General features: G+C 41.6%; 1 protein-coding gene across 1 annotated transcript in view; it reads right to left on the reverse strand.

Annotated features, from left to right (window-relative positions):
* The window catches only part of CLSTN2 (calsyntenin 2), an 824,440-nt gene that overhangs the window by 472,980 nt on the left and 328,299 nt on the right, over positions 1 to 23,161 (reverse strand). The window lies entirely within an intron of this gene.

Consider the following 23,161-nt stretch of genomic DNA (forward strand, 5'->3'; position numbering starts at 1 on the left):
TCCCCTCGCAGACTGGATGCTTGTTGCTGAAGCTGCCCCTGTTGGGGTCGGGGTGGAGAGGCTGAGCTTCTGGACCTGGTGCAAGCCAGAACTGAGCCGAGATGCCTGCCTGTCTGGCTCTCAATACACTTTAAATGCAAAGCTGCAGCAGGATAGGTAGTGGAACCAGTGCAAGCCAGGACTGAGCCACGTTGCTGGGAAGCCTGCTACAAATTTTACTGTCGGGAAGGTGGGAAATGTGTGTAACCTATAGCATTAACCTGTAAGCTTTTTGGTTAATCAACTATACTATTACATCCTTACTGTATTTATTAAAATATTTATTTATAGCTGTAGATACTACAATTCATTGTTTAAACCGGAGATAGTCAGATCATAAGGCATTTCAGAACCAGATTATCTTTAGGCTTTGAGTGCAGAATTTGTGTTTGAGATGAAGCAGGTTTGATTTCATTGAAGTTTCTTGAGCTGGTCCCAGGAGATTTGGGCAGAAAGTGACAGAAATCCTGTGGGTTGATCTTGTGGATCCTGTGGATCCAGTTGATCTTCCTACAAGTTGATGGTATGTGAATACTAACATTCTGGCACACATGCAAAACCCATGCTAAAAGCATGCCCCTTCGGTGTCTTTAATCCAATCCAGATCCTACGTTCTACAGGAGAATTCAGAACTGGAGTTTGAATATAAGCTCTCAGACCAGAAACTCTGATATTCGCCTATGTCTGGTTATGAATGCATTATCTCGATGTAATATTGTCCAGCTATACCAAAAGTAGGACAGATCTTGTTTTAGTCAGGCCATAACTTTATTATTAGATATCTGGGGCTACTCAGCAGATAAAGTATATAATGATGGTAATCGCATGCTCATTCAATATCTTCGGGGGGGGGGGACTCTTACACGAGCCCCCCATCTTTTTCCATCCAGGTATTGCAGCCAACCCACTGCTGGAACATTACCATCCACTTCCCTTGTAGGAGGATTAAAGTGGGCTATAAAAAGAGGTTGGCTCTCTTACCTACCAATCATAGGAGTCCCCAATCCTCCTACCCCTCTGTTCCTTTCCTTTAATCAACATCTCTTTTTTAGGTTCTTTAACAAGTCATTTATCCAATCACAGGATAGTGTTCCTATGGACATCTGCCCCACTTATATAATGAGTTGTGACATACCGCCTACCTCCCTTCATTCCATGCATTAACAAAGCCCTCCCTGAACCTGCCTTGAAGAAGGTGTAAAAACCCCATCTCTACTTAAGCCACTCTGGTGGGAAGGGAAAAATTCCTTCCTAGCCCCCTGAAAAAGAGGTGGCCAGAGCTATGTCCACAGCAGGGCTTGACCAGTGTTCCCTCTAAGCTGAGCGGCAGCACAGCTTCACATGTGATTAATCAGCACCGCTCAGTCAGAGGTACAGCTTAGAGGGAACAGTGGTCTTAACCAAACCTGGTATGTCAACACTTAAATGGGAGGCAGGGCCACCCTTAGGATGGTTGGGGCCCAATGCAGTACTATTAAACTGGAGCCTCTATTCCCAATGGCAGCCGGGAGAGACAACAATTTTTTAGAGATATGATTTTATATTCTTCAGCATCACATTAATGAAATATTTTAAAACAAATTTTAACTAAGGTTCTGTCAAGTAGCATAGTAAACTGACAGCATATACCTGGGCTTGGCAAATGCCTTTACGTGGCTTCATAAACACGTGAATGGCTCTTTCACAGGTTTGATGTTCTGCTAATAGGTTTGTCAGGCTTTTTTACTTTTAAGAAAAAGGAAGCTGAACCACAGAACAGGGATAGGAAGAGGCAGGTGACTGGATATTAAAAGCCAGTAGTGCCCCAAATTGTCAGGTGCCCTACACAACTGTGTATTCTGCATATAGTTAAGGACCATTCTGAGGGGAGGGAGGAGAGGTGCTGCCTCAGCCTGCTCTGTGTGAAAGAGGACATCATGCCCAGGGCTGATCCTTTTAAAACTTCCTGCCCATGTAAATTCCAGGGAAGCAGTCAGTGTTGGACGTTTTCCCTTTTTGCGGCAGTTTGACTCTTTCACTATTTTCTTCATTCAGGAAGTCAGCCAAATTCCATCCACCACCCCTTATGGTTGCATTGCTGTGATTAGGACTGCGGAGTTGAAATCACAAATTCAAACTAAAAATGTGTTCAAAAGCAGTTTTAATGTAGCTTAATTGCATACCTTTTATACTGTGTGCTATATACTTTCTGACTTACAGCAATATACTGACATACACATTTAAACAGGGAAACACTGGAAATTAATAATAGAGATCTGCAGTCTGAGCTGTTGCCAATAGAATCTTAACATTTGAATTTTCAGCATACTTGAGAATTTAACATTGATATTGTCTGTTTTTAATTAAAGAGAGAAAAGGAGCAAGTGCCTGTGTTTAGAAACATTCATGTTTCCATGGTCTCACTTAGCACTAAAAAGTAATACTGCAGTGAAGAAGATTATTAAACTAGGAATTTGGGGGAGACGGTTGGGAGATGTCCAGGTAATCTCTACGCCAGATTTTAACACTGAGAGGGAGGAAAACAAAGTAAGAAAGGATATAGCTGGGGGTAGGAGAATGAACATGAGGAAGGGTGGGGTGGATATTAGTCTAATAGGTCATATTGGAGGTATAACATCTGTGCCAAATTGGGTAAAGAATGTGAATGAGGCCAAACAGCAAAAATTAAGATGTTTTTACACCAATGAGAGGAGCCTAGGTAACAAAAAGGAGGAACTAGAGCTATTGGTGAAACCAGGAAGTGAAACCAGATATTATAGGAATAACAGAAACATGGTGGAATACTAGGCACGACTGGAGTACAGGTATTGAAGGGTATGTGCTGTTTAGGAAAGACAGAAATAAGGGTAAAGGTGGTGGAGTCGCATTGTATATCAAAGATGAGGTAGATTGTAAAGAAATAAAAAGTGATGGAATGGAGAAGACAGAGTCCGTTTGGGCAAAAATCACATTGGGGAAGAAAACTATCAGATCCTCCCCTGGGATAGTGCTTGGGGTGTGTTATAGACCACCAGGATCCAATTTGGATATGGATAGAGACCTCTTTAATGTTTTTAATGAAGTAAATACTCATGGAAACTGTGTAATCATGAGAGATTTCAACTTTCCAGATATAGACTGGAGAACAAGTGCTAGTAATAGTAATAGGGCTCAGATTTTCCTAGATGTGATGTGATAGCTGATGAATCCCTTCATCAAGTAGTTGCTGAACCAACAAGGGGGGATGCTATTTTAGATTTGGTTTTGGTGAGTAGCGAGGACCTCATAGATGAAATGGTTGTAGGAGACAACCTTGGCTCGAGTAATCATGAGCTAATTCAGTTTAAATTAAATGGAAGGATAAACAAAAATAAATCTGAGACTAGGGTTTTTGATTTCAAAAGGGCTAACTTTAGTAAATTAAGGAAATTCGTTAGGGACGTTGATTGGACTAAAGAAATTATGGATCTTAAAGTGGAGGAGGCCTGGAATTATTTTAAGTTAAAGTTGCAGAAGCTGTCAGAAGCCTGTCTCCCTAGAAAAGGGAAAAAAATTATAGGCAGGTGTGTTAGACCAAGCTGGATGAGCAAGCATCAGAGAGGTGATTAAGAAAAAGCAGAAAGCATATAAGGAGTGGAAAATGGGAGGGATCAGTAAAGAAAGCTACCTTATTGAGGATAGAGCATGTAGAGATAAAGTGAGAAAGGCTAAAAGTCAGGTAGAGTTGGACCTTGCAAAGGGAATTAAAACCAATAGTAAAAGGTTTTATAGCCATATAAATAGGAAAAAAACAAAAAAAAGAAGTAGGACCACTAATTACTAAGGATGGAGTGGAGGTTAAGGATAATCTAGGAATGGCCCAATATTTGAACAAATACTTTGCTTCAGTCTTTAATGAGGCTAATGAAGACCTTAAGGATAATGGTAAGTTAAGAAATGGGACTGAGGATAAGGAGGTAGAAATTACCATATCCGAGGTGAAAGCCAAACTTGAACAGCTTAATGGGAGTAAATCGGGGGGCCCAGATGGTCTTCATCCAAGAATGTTAAAGGAACTGGCACATGAACTTGCAAGTCCATTAGCAAAGTTTTTTAATAAATCTCTAAACTCAGGGGTTGTACCATTTGACTGGAGAATTGCTAATACAGTTCCGATTTTTAAGAAAGGGAAAAAAAGCGACCCGGGTAACTATACGCCTGTTAGTTTGATATCTGTAGTATGTAAGATCCTGGAAAAAATTTTGAAGGAGAAAGTAGTTAGAGACATTGAGGCTAATGGCAATTGGGACAAATTACAACATGGTTTTACAAAAGGTAGATCGTGCCAAACCAACCTGATTTCCTTTTTTGAGAAAGTAACAGATTTTTTAGATAAAGGAAATGCAGTGGATCTAATCTACCTCGACTTTAGTAAGGCGTTTGATACAGTATCACATGGGGAATTATTGGTTAAATTGGAAAAGACAGGGATTAATATGAAAGTTGAGAGGTAGATAAGCAACTGGTTAAAGGGGAGACTACAGCGGGTCATACTGAAAGGTGAACTGTCAGGTTGGAGGAAGGTTACTAGCGAAGTTCCTCAGGATTCAGTTTTGGGCCAATTTTATCTAATCTTTTTATTGCTGATCTTGGCACCAAAAGTGGAAGTGTCCTAATAAAATTTGCAGATGACACAAAGTTGGGAGCTATTGCCAATTCAGAAAAGGATCGGGATATCATACAGGAAGATCTGGATGATCTTGTAAATTGGAGTGATAGCAATAGGATGAAATTTAATAGTGAGAAGTGTAAGGTTATGCATTTAGGGATTAATAACATGAATTTTAGTTATAAGCTGGGGACACATCAGTTGGAAGTAACAGAGGAGGAGAAGGACCTCGGAGTCCTGGTTGATTATAGGATGACTATGAGCCGCCATTGTGACATGGCCGTGAAAAAGGCTAATACGATCTTGGGATGTATTAGGCGAGATATTTCCAGTAGGGATAAAGAGGTGTTAGTGCCATTATACAAGGCATTGGTGAGATCCCATTTGGAATACTGGGTGCAGTTCTGGTCTCCCATGTTTAAGAAGGATGAATTCAAACTGGAACAGGTACAAAGAAGGGCCACTAGGATGATCCGAGGAATGGAAAACCTGTCTCATGAAAGGAGATTCAAGGAGCTTGGCTTGTTTACTTTATCCAAAAGAAGGCTGAGGGGGGACATGATTGCACTTTCATAGAATCGTAGAATCATAGAATAATAGGACTGGAAGGGACCTCGAGAGGTCATCGAGTCCAGCCCCCCGCCCTCAAGGCAGGATCAAGCTCCGTCTACACCATCCCTGACAGATGTCTATCTAACCTGTTCTTAAATATCTCCAGAGAGGGAGATTCCACCACCTCCCTTGGCAATTTATTCCAATATTTGACCACCCTGACAGTTAGGAATTTTTTTCCTAATGTCCAATCTAAACCTCCCCTGCTGCACTTTAAGCCCATTACTCCTTGTCCTGTCCTCAGAAACCAAGAGGAACAAATTTTCTCCTTCCTCCTTGTGACACCCTTTTAGATATTTGAAAACCGCTATCATGTCCCCCCTTAATCTTCTTTTTTCCAAACTAAACAAGCCCAGTTCATGAAGCCTGGCTTCATAGGTCATGTTCTCTAAACCTTTAATCATTCTTGTCGCTCTTCTCTGTACCCTTTCCAATTTCTTCACATCTTTCTTGAAATGTGGCGCCCAGAACTGGACACAGTACTCCAGCTGAGGCCTAACTAGTGCAGAGTAGAGCGGCAGAATGACTTCACGAGTTTTGCTTACAACACACCTGTTGATACAACCTAGAATCATATTTGCTTTTTTTGCAACAGCATCACACTGTTGACTCATATTCAACTTGTGGTCCACTATGACCCCTAGATACCTTTCCGCCATGCTCCTTCCTAGACAGTCGCTTCCCATCTTGCATGTATGGAACTGATTGTTCCTTCCTAAGTGGAGCACTTTGCATTTCTCTTTATTAAACCTCATCCTGTTTACCTCTGACCATTTCTCTAACTTGCTAAGGTCATTTTGAATTATGTCCCTATCCTCCAAAGAAGTTGCAACCCCACCCAGTTTGGTATCATCTGCAAACTTAATAAGCGTACTCTCTATCCCAATATCTACATCATTGATGAAGATATTGAACAGTACGGGTCCCAAAACAGACCCTTGAGGAACTCCACTTGTTATCCCTTTCCAGCAGGATTTAGAACCGTTAACAACAACTCTCTGACTACGGTTATCCAGCCAATTATGCACCCACCTTATCGTGGCCCTATCTAAGTTATATTTGCCTAGTTTATCAATAAGAATATCATGCGAGACCGTATCAAATGCCTTACTAAAGTCTAGGTATATGACATCCACCGCTTCTCCCTTATCCACAAGGCTCGTTATCCTATCAAAGAAAGCTATCAGATTAGTTTGGCATTACTTGTTCTTCACAAACCTATGCTGGCTATTCCCTATCACTTTATTACCTTCCAAGTGTTTGCATATGATTTCCTTAATTACCTGCTCCATTATCTTCCCTGGGACAGACGTTAAACTGACCGGTCTGTAGTTTCCTGGGTTGTTCTTATTCCCCTTTTTATAGATGGGCACAATATTTGCCCTTTTCCAGTCTTCTGGAATCTCCCCTGTCTGCCATGATTTTTCAAAGATCATAGCTAAAGGCTCAGATACCTCCTCTATCAGCTCCTTGAGTATCCTGGGATGCATTTCATCAGGACCTGGTGACTTGCTAACATCTAACTTTCCTAAGTGATTTTTAACTTGTTCTTTGTGTATCCTATCTTCTAAACTTACCCTCTCTCTGCTTGTATTCACTACGTTAGGCACACCTCCAGACTTCTCGGTGAAGACCGAAACAAAGAAGTCATTGAGCATCTCCGCCATTTCCAAGTTCCCTGTTACTGCTTCTCCCTCCTCACTAAGCAGTGGGCCTACCCTGTCCTTGGTCTTCCTCTTGCTTTTAATGTATTTATAAAAGGTCTTCTTGTTTCCCGTTATGCCTGTAGCTAGTTTGATCTCATTTTGTGCCTTTGCCTTTCTAATCTTGCCCCTGCATTCCCGTGTTGCTTGCCTATATTCATCCTTTGTTAGTTGTCCTAGTTTCCATTTTTTATATGACTCCTTTTTTATTTTGAGATTATGCAAGATCTCCTTGTTAAGCCAAGCTGGTCTTTTGCCATATTTTCTATCTTTCCTACACAGCGGAATTGTTTGCTTTTGGGCCCTTAACAACGTCCCTTTGAAATACTTCCAACTCTCCTCAGTTGTTTTTCCCTTCAGTCTTGCTTCCCATGGGACCTTACCTACAAGTTCTCTGAGCTTATCAAAATCTGCCTTCCTGAAATCCATTACCTCAATTGTGCTGGTCTCCCTTCTACCTTTCCTTAAGATCATGAACTCTATTATTTCGTGGTCACTGTCCCCTAAACTGTCTTCCACTTTCAAGTTCTCAACTAGTTCCTCCCTATTTGTTAAAACCAAATCCAGAACAGCTTCTCCTCTTGTAGCTTTTTCAACCTTCTGAAACAGAAAGTTGTCTCCAATGAAGTCCAGAAACTTATTGGATAGCCTGTGCCTCGCTGTGTTAGTTTCCCAACATATGTCTGGATAGTTGAAGTCCCCCATCACCACCAAATCTTGGGCTTTGGATAGTTTTGTTAATTGTTTAAAAAAGGCCTCATCCACCTCTTCCACCTGGCTAGGTGGCCTGTAGTAGACTCCTAGCATGATATCACCCTCGTTTTTTACCCCTTTTAGCTTAACCCAGAGACTCTCTACACAGCTATCTCCTACGTTCATCTCCACTTCAGTCCAAGTGTGTACATTTTTAATATACAAGGCAACCCCTCCTCCCTTTTTTCCCTGTCTGTCCTTCCTGAGCAAGCCGTACCCTTCCATACCAATATTCCAATCATGCGTCCCATCCCACCAGGTTTCTGTAATACCAATGATATCATAGTTGTATTTATTGGTTAGCAATTCCAGTTCTTCCTGCTTATTACCCATACTTCTCGCATTTGTATATAGGCATCTAAGATACTGATTTGATCTTGCCTCCCTGTTGTGCCCTGACCCTCCTTTCTCCTTGCCATTATAGGCCGTAGTCCCCCCCATTTCCAACCCATCTCCCAGTCCCGCACATTCAGCACTTACCTGTGGGCTTTGCTCACCTGCCCCCGACAAACCTAGTTTAAAGCCCTTTTAAAATATATTAGAGGGATAAACACCAGGGAGGGAGAGGAATTATTTAAATTTAATACCAATGTGGACACAAGAACAAATGGATATAAGCTGGCTAGTAAGAAGTTTAGACTTGAGATTAGACGAAGGTTTCTAACCATTAGAGGAGTGAAGTTTTGGAATGGCCTTCCAAGGGAAGTAGTGGGGGAAAAAGATCTATCTGGTTTCAAGGTTAAACTAGATGGGTTTATGAAGGGGATGGTTTGATGAGATAACATGATCTTGGTAACTAATTGACCATTCATTATCAGTGGGTAATAGGTCAATGGAGGGATGATAGGAGTTACTATAGAGAACTTTCTGGGTGTCTGCCTGATGAGTCTTGCCCACATGCTCAGGGTTTAGCTGATCGCCATATTTGGGGTCGGGAAGGAATTTTCCTCCAAGGGTGTGTCTAGACTACATGCCTCCTTCGACGGAGGCATGTAGATTAGCCAGATCGGAAGAGGGAAATGAAGCCGCGATTAAAATAATCGCGGCTTCATTTAAATTTAAATGGCTGCCCCGATCTGCCGATCAGCTGTTTGTCGGCAGATCGGGGCAGTCTGGACGCGATGCGCCGATAAAGAAGCCTTTCTTCATCAGCACAGGTAAGCCTCGTGAAACCAGGTTTACCTGTGCCGATGAAGAAAGGCTTCTTTGTCGGCGCATCGCGTCCAGACTGCCCCGATCTGCCGACAAACAGCTGATCGGCAGATCGGGGCAGCCATTTAAATTTAAATGAAGCCGCGATTATTTTAATCGCGGCTTCATTTCCCTCTTCCGATCTGGCTAATCTACATGCCTCCGTCGAAGGAGGCATGTAGTCTAGACACACCCCAGGGTAGATTGGCAGAGGCCCTGGAGGTTTTTCGCCTTCCTCTGTAGCATTGGGTACAGATCACAGCTAGAGGATTCTCTGCATCTTGGGGTCTTCAAAGTATTTGAAGGCTTCATTATCTGAGATATAGGTGAGAGGATTATTCTAGGAGGGGTGGGTGAGATTTTGTGGCCTGCACTGTGCAGGGGGTCAGACTAGATGATCATAATGGTCCCTTCTGACCTTAAAGTCTATGAGTCTATGAGTCTATAAGATGGGGAGAGTGTCCAAAAACAGCTGATAGAATTTTGTTCAAACTTTCAAAAATATTCATTGCATGGAGAATTTCAGTAAAAATGGTGTGACGCTAGATGAAAATGTATCAACAGGTAAAAACAAAGGGTAAGAGGGGAAAATACCATTTTTCAACATTAAATATGCTAGGTTCTACCATGCATTGATTATAATAACTTTAAAAATCTAAACAAAGCAGTTTGTATTTTCAGTCCTTTCTTTATAGAAGGCCTCTTATGAAAACATTTATAATACAATTGCATTCACAGCCATGAAGATTAGATTTTCCTATTAAATGAATAACTGGGCAGCAATGAAATCCATACTAGAATTTCTGAATTCATACCTGTATTCAATTATAAGCCACAGAAGAATTATAGCCACACACAATGTTTTTCTTGCCCTCCCTTCTATTACTTTATTAGCAATCAACATAAAAACGTAATGCAAATAGTTTGCAGCACATAGTATAAGACCATTAATCTTTTCCGTTAATTATACTTAGGGGCTGATTCATTAAAAATTGTATGCGCCATTAACACTGCATTCTCATACTCTCTACCTGCAATGTTCATAATTACAAGCCTTTGAATTCCATTAAACCCTCCTCCAAAAATATTTCACCCTTTGTTGTCCATGGAAAGTGTATTCAACATGCCAAACATCAGAGTAAAAGCAAGAGCATTCACTCTTCAAAAATCTGGAAAAACAGTTGTGAGCACCAATAGATTATGCAGCAGTCTTATACTTTCCACTTTCCTTCAGAGGTCCACAAAAGGATCCATGGACTTTAAGGTCAGTTTGGAGAATTAATGTGTGTAATCAGGAAAGCACAGGAAGAATGGGAGGTGGGTTTGAGAGATGCCTTGAAAGACAGAAATCACGTCAGGCTCCTACATGCTACAAAGGGATTTCTGCAGAGCTGCCTGTCCCATATTTCCTACAGTCTGTGTGTCATATGGTGCTTGGCAGCTTCACGTGGTATCCTCCTAATACATGTCAGAAAGTGGGAAATTCTCAGGCAAAATCTCTTTCTTAAAATGGATTTAATTATATATCCACTAAGAATTTTTTAAAAATTTAAAAAGAATATCCCCCTAAAAGAGAAAAGGAGCAAAAGCTATAAAATCCTGGGAAATTAAGAGTAGACATTAAAAACTTAAAAATAAAAATATTTTGAACTATTAAAAGAAAATGAAACACTAACCAATTTAACTCTGACCTTAAGCACAAAATTCGGAGACAGATTTACTCATCTATTTAATACCAACAGATACAATGCCTTAAAGAATATGCAAAAGCGACAAGGAGTCCTGTGGCACCTTGTAGACTAACAGATTTATTGGAGCATAAGCTTTCATGGCAAAGACCCACTTGGTCAGATCCATCTCCCTGGAATGGCGCACACATGCCACACTATATAGGGTGCTCTCAGACCCCTCCTTCCTCAGTCCTTTCTTGCCAGAACTCTGACAGAGGAAGGGAGGGTGGGAAGTTGAATGGACACGAGCAACACATCTCGAAGAACACCAGTTACGGAACAGGTAACTAACTGTCTTTTCTTCTTCAAGTGCTTGCTCATGTCCATTCAACATAGATGACTGCAAGCAGTGTCTGCAGAGGCAGGTAGGAGTTAAGATCATGCAGACTGCAGCACAGCTCTGCTGAATGCAGCATCCTCCCATGCCTGCTGCATGATGGGATATGAAAATGTGGACTGGCAACCATGTCACTGTTTTGCAGATGTCTTAGATTGGGACATAAATGAGAAAAGCTTACAAAGAAGCGTTAGCCCTACTGGGATGAGTTCTGATTAATGCGGGCAGCTGGGCCCCTGTCAATTCGTAGCACATGCAAATACAAAAGGTGATCCATTTGGAGAGCCTCTGGGAAGATATTGGGGAACCCTGCATAAGCCACAAAGAGCTGCATGGACTTGTGGAAGAGCCTTGTTCTTCCTAAGCAGAACACCAGTGTTCTCCTTTCTTTGTTGTTTGTGTGAGGCTTGGGCTAAAGGAAGGGTAGGAATAGGTCTTGATCTAGATGGAAGGTGGAGACTACCTTAGGAAGGAAGGCTGGATGAGGCTGAAGTTGAACCTTATCCTTGAAGAAACAGGTTTATGGAGGCTCAGAGATTAATGCAAGGAGTTCGGCCACTCTTGTAGTCAATGTATTCGCCACCAGGAAGGCCGGCATAAAGGAGAGCAATGAAAGGGGACACATGGTGAGTGGCTCAAATGGCAGTTCCATGACTCGTGCCAAGACGAGATTTAGGTTCCACAGCAGAAGAGGATTTTGGGTTTGTGGGAAGAGTCTTTCTAGACCCTTCAGAAACCGGGATCCGATGTGTGAAAAAAACTTAACGGCCTTGAATGGGTGGATGAAAGGCGAAAATGGCAGCTAGGTAACCCTTGACTGATGCTAGGATCAGGCTTTGCTGCTTTAGGTGAAGCAGGTAGTTAAGAATTTCCTGAAGGGAAGCTTTAGATGTGAAGATCTGCTTCTGTTGTGCCCATGCTGAGAAACGCATCCACTTTGTCATGTAAATGGAAAATGCGAGGGTTTTTGGCTTTCAAGGAACACCCTGTAAACTTGATCTGAACAGGCATGCTCCTAGAGCTTCAGCCATGGGGGAACCACGTGGTAAGATGAAGCAGCCAGAGATCTGGGTGCAGCAGGCACCTGTAGTCCTGGCACAGGAGGTTCAGCTGGAGGGCATTGGCCAGGACAGATGGGACACTAGGCTCATAAGCGTGTCGAACCAGTGTTGATGGGGCCACACTAGTGAGATGAAAATCACATTCACCTTGTCCCATTTGATTTTCTTCAGTACTCTGCTGAGGAGGGGAAATGGCGGGAAGGAGGAGAGAAGGCCCTCTGACCCCCGGAACAGGAAGGAATCGGGCATGGAGCCCCACTCAAGACTGAACCAGGAGCAGAATTTGCTGCTTCTCATGCTCTCCTTCATCATGAAGAAGTCTACTAGGAGTCAGCCCCACTCTCAGAAAAGAGAGGAGGCTAAATCAGGGTGACGAGTCCACGCATGGTGAGAGGAGAATTCTCTGCTTAGCTGTTCTCTGATAATGTGTACTCATCTTGTGTTTGCCTGTTTGTTTGAAGGACCATGTGCTGAGGTTGGCAGTTGGGAGATGTGAGTTTCTTAATGAGGATTTGAAATCTATAACCCTTTGTTCATTGGTCAAGCCTTAACCAAGATTTGGGGCTATCAGGAAGGCCAGAGCAGTATAAATTCTGCTAGAAAGTGGCCACAGAGTGTAGAGAACAGGAGCAGCTAACAGGAAGTTTTGTGATGGAGTTTAGAGGGAGCAAGATACACTTAGCATTCTTTAAAACTTCATTTAAAATGAACTAAATCCAAACTGCCTGATTTAAATAAAAACCCCATTCAGAAACCTAATTATTTGTAGGAGAGAATGCAGGCAAAAGCCCAGCAGCAGAGTAGGGGTTATCCTGTTTATTGCACCCAATGTAGCATATATGATTACTTTCTCTATGAACAGGTGGCATATTTGTGCATTTGGTGCAAAGAACTTCTGGCCCTCAGAAACCACGAACGGACTTTGGAGGCGAGAGTGGCTGAATTGGAAGAGCTAAGGGAAGAAAAGAGGTATATAGATGAGGCTTTTGGTCAGACAGCCCCTGTGCTGTTGAGGAGGGTGAAAACTCAGGGAAGGAGAACATTCAACTGGAACAGAGGGAAATGATCCCATAGTTAGGATCCTCCTTCCAGACGGTGTTGTGGTATCCTCTTGCACTGAGGATACCTTTTCAGGGAAAGGAATTCCAATCATTGGGAAAATGCAGGTGTTATTAATGGGTGATTCAAACATTAGAAGCAGATAGCTGGGTTGTCAATGACTGAGAGAACAGTTATGGTGACTTTTCTGCTTGGTGCAAAGGTTGTGGATCTCTCGTGACATCTAGATAGACTTATGTGTAGTGCAGTGGAGGAGCCAGTGGTTGTGGAACATGAAGATACCAATGACACACCAGGGTACAAAATATATTGGAAGGACAGAACAGATTGTGCTAGTGGGGGAGTGGCACTACACATGAAAGAAAATGTAGAATCAAATGAAGTAAAAATCTTAAATGAACCAAAATGTACTATAGAATCTCTATGAATATGAATTTCATGCTCTAATAAAAAGAATATAGCACTATCCTCATGTTTACTAGATACATGTCACCTCAGGACAGGATTCAGAGATAAAGTTTCTTGACACCTTAAAAATGACCACTGCTTGGAGCAGATGATTCTGGAATCCACAAGGGGAGAGGCACTTCTTGATTTAGTCCTAAGTGGAGCACAGGATTTCGTGCAAGAGGTAAATGTAACTGGATTGCTTGGAAATAGTGATCATAATGTAATGAAATTTAACATCCTGGTTGTGGGAAAAACACCTTAGCAGCCCAAAAGTGTGGCATTAAATTTCAGAAAGGTTAACTACACAAAAATGGGGTGGTTAGTTAAACAGAAATTAAAAGGTACAGTGCCAAAAGTAAAATCCCTGCAAGCTGCATGGAGACTTTTCAAAGACACATTATAGAGGCCCAACTTAAATGTATGCCCCAAATTTAAAAACACAGTAAGAGATCCAAAAAAGTGCCACTATTGCTTAACAATCATGTAAAAAACCCAATGAGACATAGAAAAACATTGTTTAAAAGTGGAAGTTAAATACTAGTGAGGAAAATAGTAATGAGTATAAAATCTGTCAAATTAAGTGTCAAAATATATTAAAGAAAGCCAAAAAGGAGTTTGAAGAAAAGCTAGACAAAAACTCAAAAAGTAATAGCAAAATGTTTTTAAGTACATCAGAATCAGGAAGCCTGCTAAACAACCAGTGGGGCCACTGGACAATCAAGATGCTACAGGAGCACTCAAAGATGATAAGGGCATTGAGGAGAAACTAAATTAATTATTTGCTTCGGTCCTCACAGCTGAGGATGTTAGGGAGATTCCCAAACCTGAGCCATTCTTTATAGGTGACAAATTCAAGGAACTGTTCCAGACTGAGGTGTCATTAGAAGAGGGTTTGGAACAAATTAATAAATTTAACAGCAATAAGTCACCAAAACCAGATGGCATTCACCCAAGAGTTCTGAAAGAACTCAAATGTGAAATTGCAGAACTATTAACTGTTGTTTGTAACCTATCATTTAAATCAGCTTCTGTACTTAATGACTGGAGATAGCTAATGTGATGCCAATATTTAAAAAGGGCTCTAGAGATGATCCTGGCAATTACAGACCAATAAGTCTAACATCAGTACTGGGCAAATTAGTTGAAACTAAATTTAAGAACAGAATTGTCAGACACATAGATGAACATAATTTGTTGGGGAAAAAGTAACATGGTTTCTATAAAGGGAAGTCATGCCTTATTAATATACTAGAGTTCTTTGAGAGGGTCAACAAGCATGTGAACAAAGGGGATCCAGTGGATATAGTATACTTAGGTTTCCAGAAAACTTTGACAAGGTCCCTCACCAAAGGCTCTTAAGTAAAGTTAGTTGTCATGGGGTAAAAGGGAAAGTCCTCGTATGGATTGATAACTGGTTAAAAGACAGGAAATAAATGGTAGGAATAAATGGTTAGTTTTCAAAATGGAGAGAGGTGTCCCCCAAGGAACCATACTTGGATCAATTCTATGTAACCTATTTATAAATGATCTGGAAAAAGGGGTAAACAGTAAGGTGGCAAATTTTGCAGATGATACTAAACTGTTCAAGATAGTAAAAATCAAAGCAGACTGTGATAAGCTTCAAAAGGATCTCACAAAACTAGGTGATTAGGCAACAAAATAGCAAATGAATTTTAATGTTGATACATGTAAAGTAATGTACACTGGGAAAAAATCCCAGCTACACATATAAAATGATGGGGACTAATTAGGCTACAACTACTTCAGAGAGATATCTTAGAGTCATTGTGGATAGTTTTCTGAAAACATCTACTCAATGTGCAGTGGCAGTCAAAAAAGCAAACAGAATGTTAGAAGTCATTAAAAAAGGAATAGCGAATAAGACAGAGAATATCTTATTGCCCCTATATAAATTCATGCTATGGCTACAACTTGAGTACTGCATACAACAGATGCCTAGTCTCAAAAAAGATATATTGGCATTGGAAAAGGTTCAGAAAAGAGCAAGAAAAATGATTAGGGGTTTGGAATGGGTCCCATATGAAGAGAGATTAAAAAGACTGGGACTTTTCAGATTGAAAAAGAGGAGACTACGGGGAGCTATGATAGAGGTCTATACAATCATGACAGGTATGGACAAAGTAAATAAGGAAAAGTTATTTACTTGTTCCCATAACAGAAGAACTAGGAGTCACTAAACTAAATTAATAGGCAGGAGGTTTAAAACAAACAAAAGGAAGTTTTTTTCTCCATGAAGCTCACAGTCAACCTGTGGAACTCCTTGCCAGAGGATGTTGTGAAGACCGGGACTTTAACAGGGTTAAAAAAAAACCTAGATAAATTCATGGAGGTTAGGTCGATCAATACTTATTAAACAGAATGGGTAGGAATGGTGTCCCTAGCCTCTGTTTGTCAGGGGCTAGAAATGAACAACAGGAGAGGGATCACTTGAGTATCTGTTTCTGTTCACTCCCGCTGGGACATCTGACATTGGACACTATCAGAAGACAGGATAGTGGGCTAAATGGACCTTTTATCTGACTCAGCATGGCCATTCTTACATTCTTATATGTTCTTGAGGTCAAGGGTGGCATATGAGTCTCCAGAGAAGATGGAGCCTAGGCAGACCAGGTACTTGTTTAGACTACAAAAATTCAGTATGGGCCATAGGCCCCCTTTTGCCTTGAGAATTAGAAGCCCCCATTCCATCGCTTCCACCCGGAGCAACTGAGGGTGTGTCTACACTGCAGGGCTTAACTCAAAATAAGCTACACAAATTGAGCTACATCAATTGCATATCTTATTTCAAAATAGGGAGCATCTAGACACCACTTATTTCAAAGTAGAGCACTCTTCTTCTGACTTTCCTTCTTCCTCATACAATGAAGGTTACAGGAGTCATATTAAGAAGTCCTCCAGCTTGATGGCATTTTGACACTATTTCAAAATAACTGCCTGCTGTGTAGATGTGGACCAAGCTATTTCAGAATAGCACTAATTATTTTGAAATGGTGTTGCAGTGTAGACATACCCAGAGTTACTTCCTATTCTAGGAGGGTCCCTCATGAGAAGGGTCCCTGAAAGGAGAGAGGGAATGTGGAGCAATGCTGGAAGGTATAGCCATGCTGGATTGTGGCTAGGACCCAGCGGTTCGAGGTAATACCCTTCCAGGCTGGGAGGAAAGGGAAGAAAACAAACGGGGAAAATCCAATGAGTATGGCTCCAGTATGCTGTCCTTGGGTGCATCCTCAAAGGGTATGCTTGGCTTGGGGCTTAGACTGGCTAGATTGACAGCTAGCCAGATTGAGAATGACGACCCTGCTTCTTTTTGAAGGGCTTAGGGCATATTAGAGTAGTATCCAGCCAAGAATAAGGTCCCTTTGTCTGAGAGGACTGAGACTTAAACTTCTTCCTGTCTATCTCAGGGATATATAGACCCAGGGTCTTTAGAGTACTTCAAGAGTCCTTAAGCCTGTGCAGCTTTGTGTCTGTTTGATCTGCAAACAGGGCACCAATGTCAAAGAGGAGATCCTGGATGGAGTTCTGTGTTTCTGGTGAGAGGCCGGAAAGGAGCCAAGCCACTTGCTGCATCAAGATGGCTAATACCATGGAGCAAGCCACCAATTCTGCTGCATCTGAAGTGGCTTGCAGTGGTGCCATGGACATGAGGAACTCTCCTCTGACAGAGCCTTTAACTCTTTCTTGAAGTTTTCTGGAAGAGAGATCTCTTTGGGGGAACAAGGAAGAGCTTCAAACAAAGTAATATAAATATATCTGTGACAGAGAAAGGAAAGGAGTCCAATACATAATGGAAATATAATGGGGTACCTATAATAGCCTGCAAAAACTTTCCTGTTAGTATTTTTCAAATACATTAAAATTACATTTAAATTAGATACAAGGCAAATAAAACCAAATGCAAAAAAAGGAGAAGAAAACCATCTGAAAAAATGGCAATTTGACAAATTCAGCATAACTCGGTATTTTGTCTGTTGTCATATTACTTCACTAACCGTTTATGGATTTTAGATTGAGAGAAAATTAGATTACATTATTGGTGTTTCAAAAACATATGCCTCTTTCAATATGAGGAAAACAATAATCTGTGACTAAATTAACATCGTCAAGACAGAGCGGTGCAATTTCCTGAATTCTAGAAAAGGCTTATCACACACACATGTTTTTTATATACAGTGGCAAAGTGAACAGAAACAATTTCATTCTGCTGGTCACAGACTCTCACAGCATGCTAGCTATCATGTGTTATACAGTTCACTGAGCTATAATGAAGTTTCATGCAAACTTTCACATTGATACAGTTAAGTGGATTGTGGCTGCGAAAAAGGAGTAGAACCTTACTATAAGAATATCTTGGACAACTTACATTTTAATCTTTACAGAATATTCAAAGGTTTACCAGATACATGAAACAGTGAGTTTTCCTAATCAGACAATGATATAGAAGTAACATTTCAACCTTGCAAAGACTGAAGACTATTCTTTAAGTTAAACTTTAGTACTGCATCATGTTATATTATCCAGCGCTCCCGTAAGTTGCACTATTCTTTTCTTTCATCTAAATGATACTCAGAGAGGTGTGAACCTTTTCCATATATTACTGTTAGTAAATATTAAACTCTTATTAATCAATGTATATTAAAAACTAGTAGTCCTGCAGCACCTTAGAGGACATCTACACTACATCGCTATTTCGGGATACCTTTGGTATCCTAAAATAGCTCCCCACATCTACACAAGCCTCCCATTATTTTGAAATATTTTTCGAAATAACGGGCATGTTATTTCACCATCCTGGTAAACGTCATTGCCCGAGGGATAAGGATGGCTCGAAACAGCATGTTATTTCGAAATGTGATGTTGTGTAGATGCACCAAATTTCAAAATAAGCTATGTCGAAACAGATTTGAAATAAGATATACAACTTGCATCTTATCTTATTTCGAGTTTAAGGCACTGTGGAGATGCACTCTTAAAGACGAACAAAAATATATATGGTATCATGAGCTTTCTATATATTTGTGTTAGTCTCCAACGCTATGTCTACACTACCAGGTAATTTTGAAATAAGTTATTTGATCTGAGGAAGTGGGTCTGGCCCACGAAAGCTCATCATCTAATAAACCATCTTGTTAGTCTTTAAAGTGCTACATAGTCCTGCATTTTGCTTCAGCTACACCAGACTAACATGGCTACATTTCTATTATTATTTTAAAATAATAATTCCCAAAATAACTATTTCAAAATAATCTCATTCATTTTCATAAGCAGGAATTATTATTTCAAAATAACAAGCCCATTATTTTGATATAACAGGCCTGGTAGTGTGGATGTGCACCTTGCTATTTTGAAATAAGGATAGATATGCTCTAGGTAGATATGCCCTAGGGTGTTACAGGACTACTTGTTGTTTTTAAAGTTACAGATTAACATGGCTACCCATCTGAGATGTTCTATATTAAATTCTCATGTTTCCTTAACCAGACAGCCCACAATCTTTTCTGTAAAAATTTAAAAAATAACAAATAGTCTTGCAGTCTTCGGGCACGTTTAAACTAAGGTTTTTTTCTAAAGAGGATATGCACCTTCTGCGGGAATTTGCATATCTTCTTCTGATCTCACTTTTGAAAGAGGATCTTCTGAAAGTGAAAGTATTCTGGATGCAGGTTTTTTCGTGGAAAAAACCCTTTTTCGAAAAAACCACGTAAACCTCCTTTTATTAAGGAAGAGCGATTTTTTCAAAAAAGGTTTTTTTTTCCCAGAAAAAATCGTGTCCAGACTACTTTCACTTTCGAAAGATCCTCTTTCGAAAGTGAGATTGGAATTTGCATATCCTCTTTGGAAAATTCTACATAGTCTAGACATAACCTTAACAACTAACAAAACATGTAGCTGGTATCATGAGCTTTTGTGGGCACAACCCACTTCTTCAGATGAATGGAGTTATTAAAGGTCCAATTTTTAAATAAACAGGAAATGGGGGAAGGAGAGAAGGAAAAAAAAGGAAAAAGAAATAATGAATTAGAATGTCAATGCTACATGAAGCTGATAGAGAAGGTGCATATTTTTCTTAAGTACCCATTGTTTGGTTTTTTATGTCAGTAGGATGGATACCTTTTGAGGTTTCAGTGTTGATGGCTGTTTCTTTTCCCCCTCCTAATTACTCAGATGAGACGTTTACTTCTTCATCTCAGTTAAATATTGTCCTCTCTTTGGTTGGTAGCTAAATTTTGGAGCTGCCAATGGGAAAAGTTTCTATAGATTGCATCTGCCAATTAACTACTGAAACAAGAAATCCAAGAGCATTCCACTCATTCACCGTTTATAAGTAAATTCGCCTTGGCCATAATCACATTCCTCTTACGTTCAGATTCCAGGATATTAATGTGAATATGTTTCAGTGGCACCTGTACTTGCAGAAAGTCAACTTTAAAGTAGCACATATATTTTTGAAAGAACAATTATTTGCATTTGTAATTCACACAGCACAGTGTGGATATTTGTCACCTTTAGGTGTTGGATCACATCAACAGGTTCTGGTTGTAGCCTGCAAGCTAATATCAGACCATGCAGTAAAGATACATGCTTCTAGATTCAGAAATACAGTCCCTGAAGAAGAGTTTGCTGTAACAAAAGGACTACTCTGCAAAAAGGACTCCTCCGGGGTCCTCCAGTCAGCACTTGCACTGCTTGTCATCTCTTGCACCTCTTGCCTCCTCCTCTAAAGCTGCAGGTGAGCTTTGGTTTGTATGTGCAGATGTTTGTTACTTAGAAAGTGCCTGAATGGCAAAGACAGAAGTCATGTGCATTCATAAGTTCACACAGGAGCTCTTATAAAGACATATCTATCTGGTAGCTAGGTTCCCAGAGAAGCTCACAAACCCCTATTTAATCCATAATGTAACTGGAATACTGTAGATGTGCAATGAAAATAATGAAAAAGGGAGGGGGCACAGAGAAGAGGGAGGTGATACTGAGCATAACCACTGGGGGCAGCGCACCCACAGAGGAGAGCTATATGCAGAGCGGCCAATGGGAGCAGCTGCACCACCAAGAGCAAGGGTGGGTACAATCAGGCCCGAGGTTGGGTCCAGCCCTATGATTCTATGATTCTATGATGGTCCTCTTGGGAAATACATAGATTTAATCAGAGTGCAACATTAAAATTTTCTAACTGCAGTGCAAGACACAAAGGGTGACAATTGCACAACAGTGACAATATTAAAATGATATAAGATTGTTTTCAAAGACAGCAGATGCCTTGAAGGAAAGTTTTGGCAGGAATCAGACCCCACACTGGACACTTTGGCTACGTCTACACTGGCCACAATTTCCGGAAAAGGGATGCAAATCAGGTAAGTCAGGATAGGGAAATCCGCGTGGGATTTAAATATCCCCCGTGGATTTAAATAAACATGTCCGCCGCTTTTTTTCTGGCTTGGGGAAAAGCCAGAGAAAAAGCATCTAGACTGGCGCGATCCTCTGGAATAAAGCCCTTTTCCGGAGGATCTCTTATTCCTACTTCGAAGTAGTGCGCCCCCCCCCCCCCCAGCAGATCAGGCTTTTCTCCGGATGCCTGTGGTAGAGCAGCTGGGGCACTTCCGGTTGGTCCCGCAGCGCCGCTCTGGGCGCTACTGGACCAACCCGGCAGCACCCCAGCTGCTCTGCCCCAGGTGTCCTGATTCAGCCTCTGCTGGTCAGTTTCAGCAGCGGCTGAATAAGGACGCCTGGGGCAGAGCTGCTTGGGTGCTGGTGCGTTGGTCCAGTAGTGCTGAGGAGCGGCGCTATTGGAGCAAGCCAGCAGCACCCCAGCTGCTCTGCCCCTGGCGTCCCCAAGTCAGCCGCTGCTGAAACTGACCAGCGCTAACTACAGGAAGCCCGAGGCAGAGTTGCTCTGCCCAGGGCTTCCTGGAATCAGCCGCTGATCAGTTTCAGCAGCAGCTGACTTGGGGACGCCTGGGGTTCTTAAGTTGAATCTGTATGTAAGTCGGAACTGGCGTCCAGAATCAGCCTGTTGAAACTGATCAACTATGCCTCGGGCTTCCTGTAGTCAGCCGCTGGTCAGTTTCAGCAGCGGCTGAATCTGGATGCCAGTTCTGACTTACATACAGATTCAACTTAAGAACAAACCTACAGTTCCTATCTTGTACGTAACCCGGGGACTGCCTGTAGTGCAAACAGACAACAGACTGCTAGAGACAATCGTAAGTCAGCCTCTTTTTTCTGCTACAAAGTAGGGATGTGATAGCGTTTGTTTAAACAATTAACGGATGAGCCTGGTTACATGCAAGCACCCTCTCCCTTTCTGTTACCTCTGTATAGTGCAGCAGACAGGAGACGGTGCTCATGAGCAGCCAGCTGTTAATCCAGCTTCCCTAAAGCACTGGCTCCTACGAAGCCACCTTCCCCCATTCCTGCATTGCTGCTTCTGTGACAGCAGTACCAGGGGGAGAGACAGGCAGTTCCATGGCATGGCTTGCCACATGCACCAGCTCCCACAAAGCTGCCTCTGCCCCACCTGTAAATGTGTAACCACTGAAAATCTCAGCAGTTAGATGTTTACCCCCCAAAATGCTTTTTAACATCTCTGCTTCAAAGAGACTGGAACACAGGCTGAACCTCCATTCATTCTTGGGAAATAATATTTTTCTCGGAAAAAGAGCACATTCTGTAACAGCTAAACGAATGGGATCAGAGTTGGTTGATATCAGTATTTCCACAGAAATGTTAATAGTTTTTATATTTTGGAGTGCATTTCCTTTTTGCCACGTTTCTTTTACTCCAGTCTTTGTGAATCTGGAATTTCAGTGCTTCTCAATTCTCTTTGCTATGACTACGTCTACACTACAAGATAAGGCCAGATCTATTATGGTTGCTGTCTGATCACCCTATTTTGGTGATAACTATCCCACAGTGCATGCACGGCTTTGCATTCTGGGTTATGCTCTCAGTGCATGCCAGGACTAAAACTGTGCTGCGAGTGGTTTATAGGTTTATGATGTCAGTATCCCCAATGCATTCCTCCCTTGCTTGAGATCCATGGGAAATAATCTTTTCATGCCTTTTTGGCCCCAGTTGCCTGCACAGATGCCGTAGTAGCTTGATCAGGGATCCCATTTCACCTCAAACCATTGTGATGTTGTTGTCTGCTTTGGTACGCCTAATGGCACAGTATTTTGAGAGTGTATGCATGTCACTCAGCCAGGAAGAGGAAGAGGACAAATCTTGGGATCACACAGACTCACTGTTCATGCAAGCCTTTGCACTGATGCAAACGCAGCTGTCAGTCAAACCTGGACACAGTGGAATGTCTGTGCTATGAGACAAGCACAGACTGGTGGGACCTCATTGTGATGCAGCTGTGGGACGTTCAGCAGCAGCTACAAAACTTCTGAATATTCAGGGCCACTTTCTTGGAACTTTTCCCTCACCCTGAAGCACAAGTCTACCAGGATGAGACCCACTCTGACTGTGGAGAAGCACATGGCAATAGCCCTGAGGAAGCAACATCAGACAGCTACCTGTCACTATCTGTTTGGAGTGGGGAAATCTACAGTGGTGGCTGTTGTTATAAGAGTAGC

This window comes from Pelodiscus sinensis, chromosome 10 (assembly GCF_052426305.1).
Source record: "Pelodiscus sinensis isolate ZL-2025 chromosome 10, ASM5242630v1, whole genome shotgun sequence".
Taxonomy (NCBI): Eukaryota; Metazoa; Chordata; order Testudines; family Trionychidae; genus Pelodiscus; species Pelodiscus sinensis.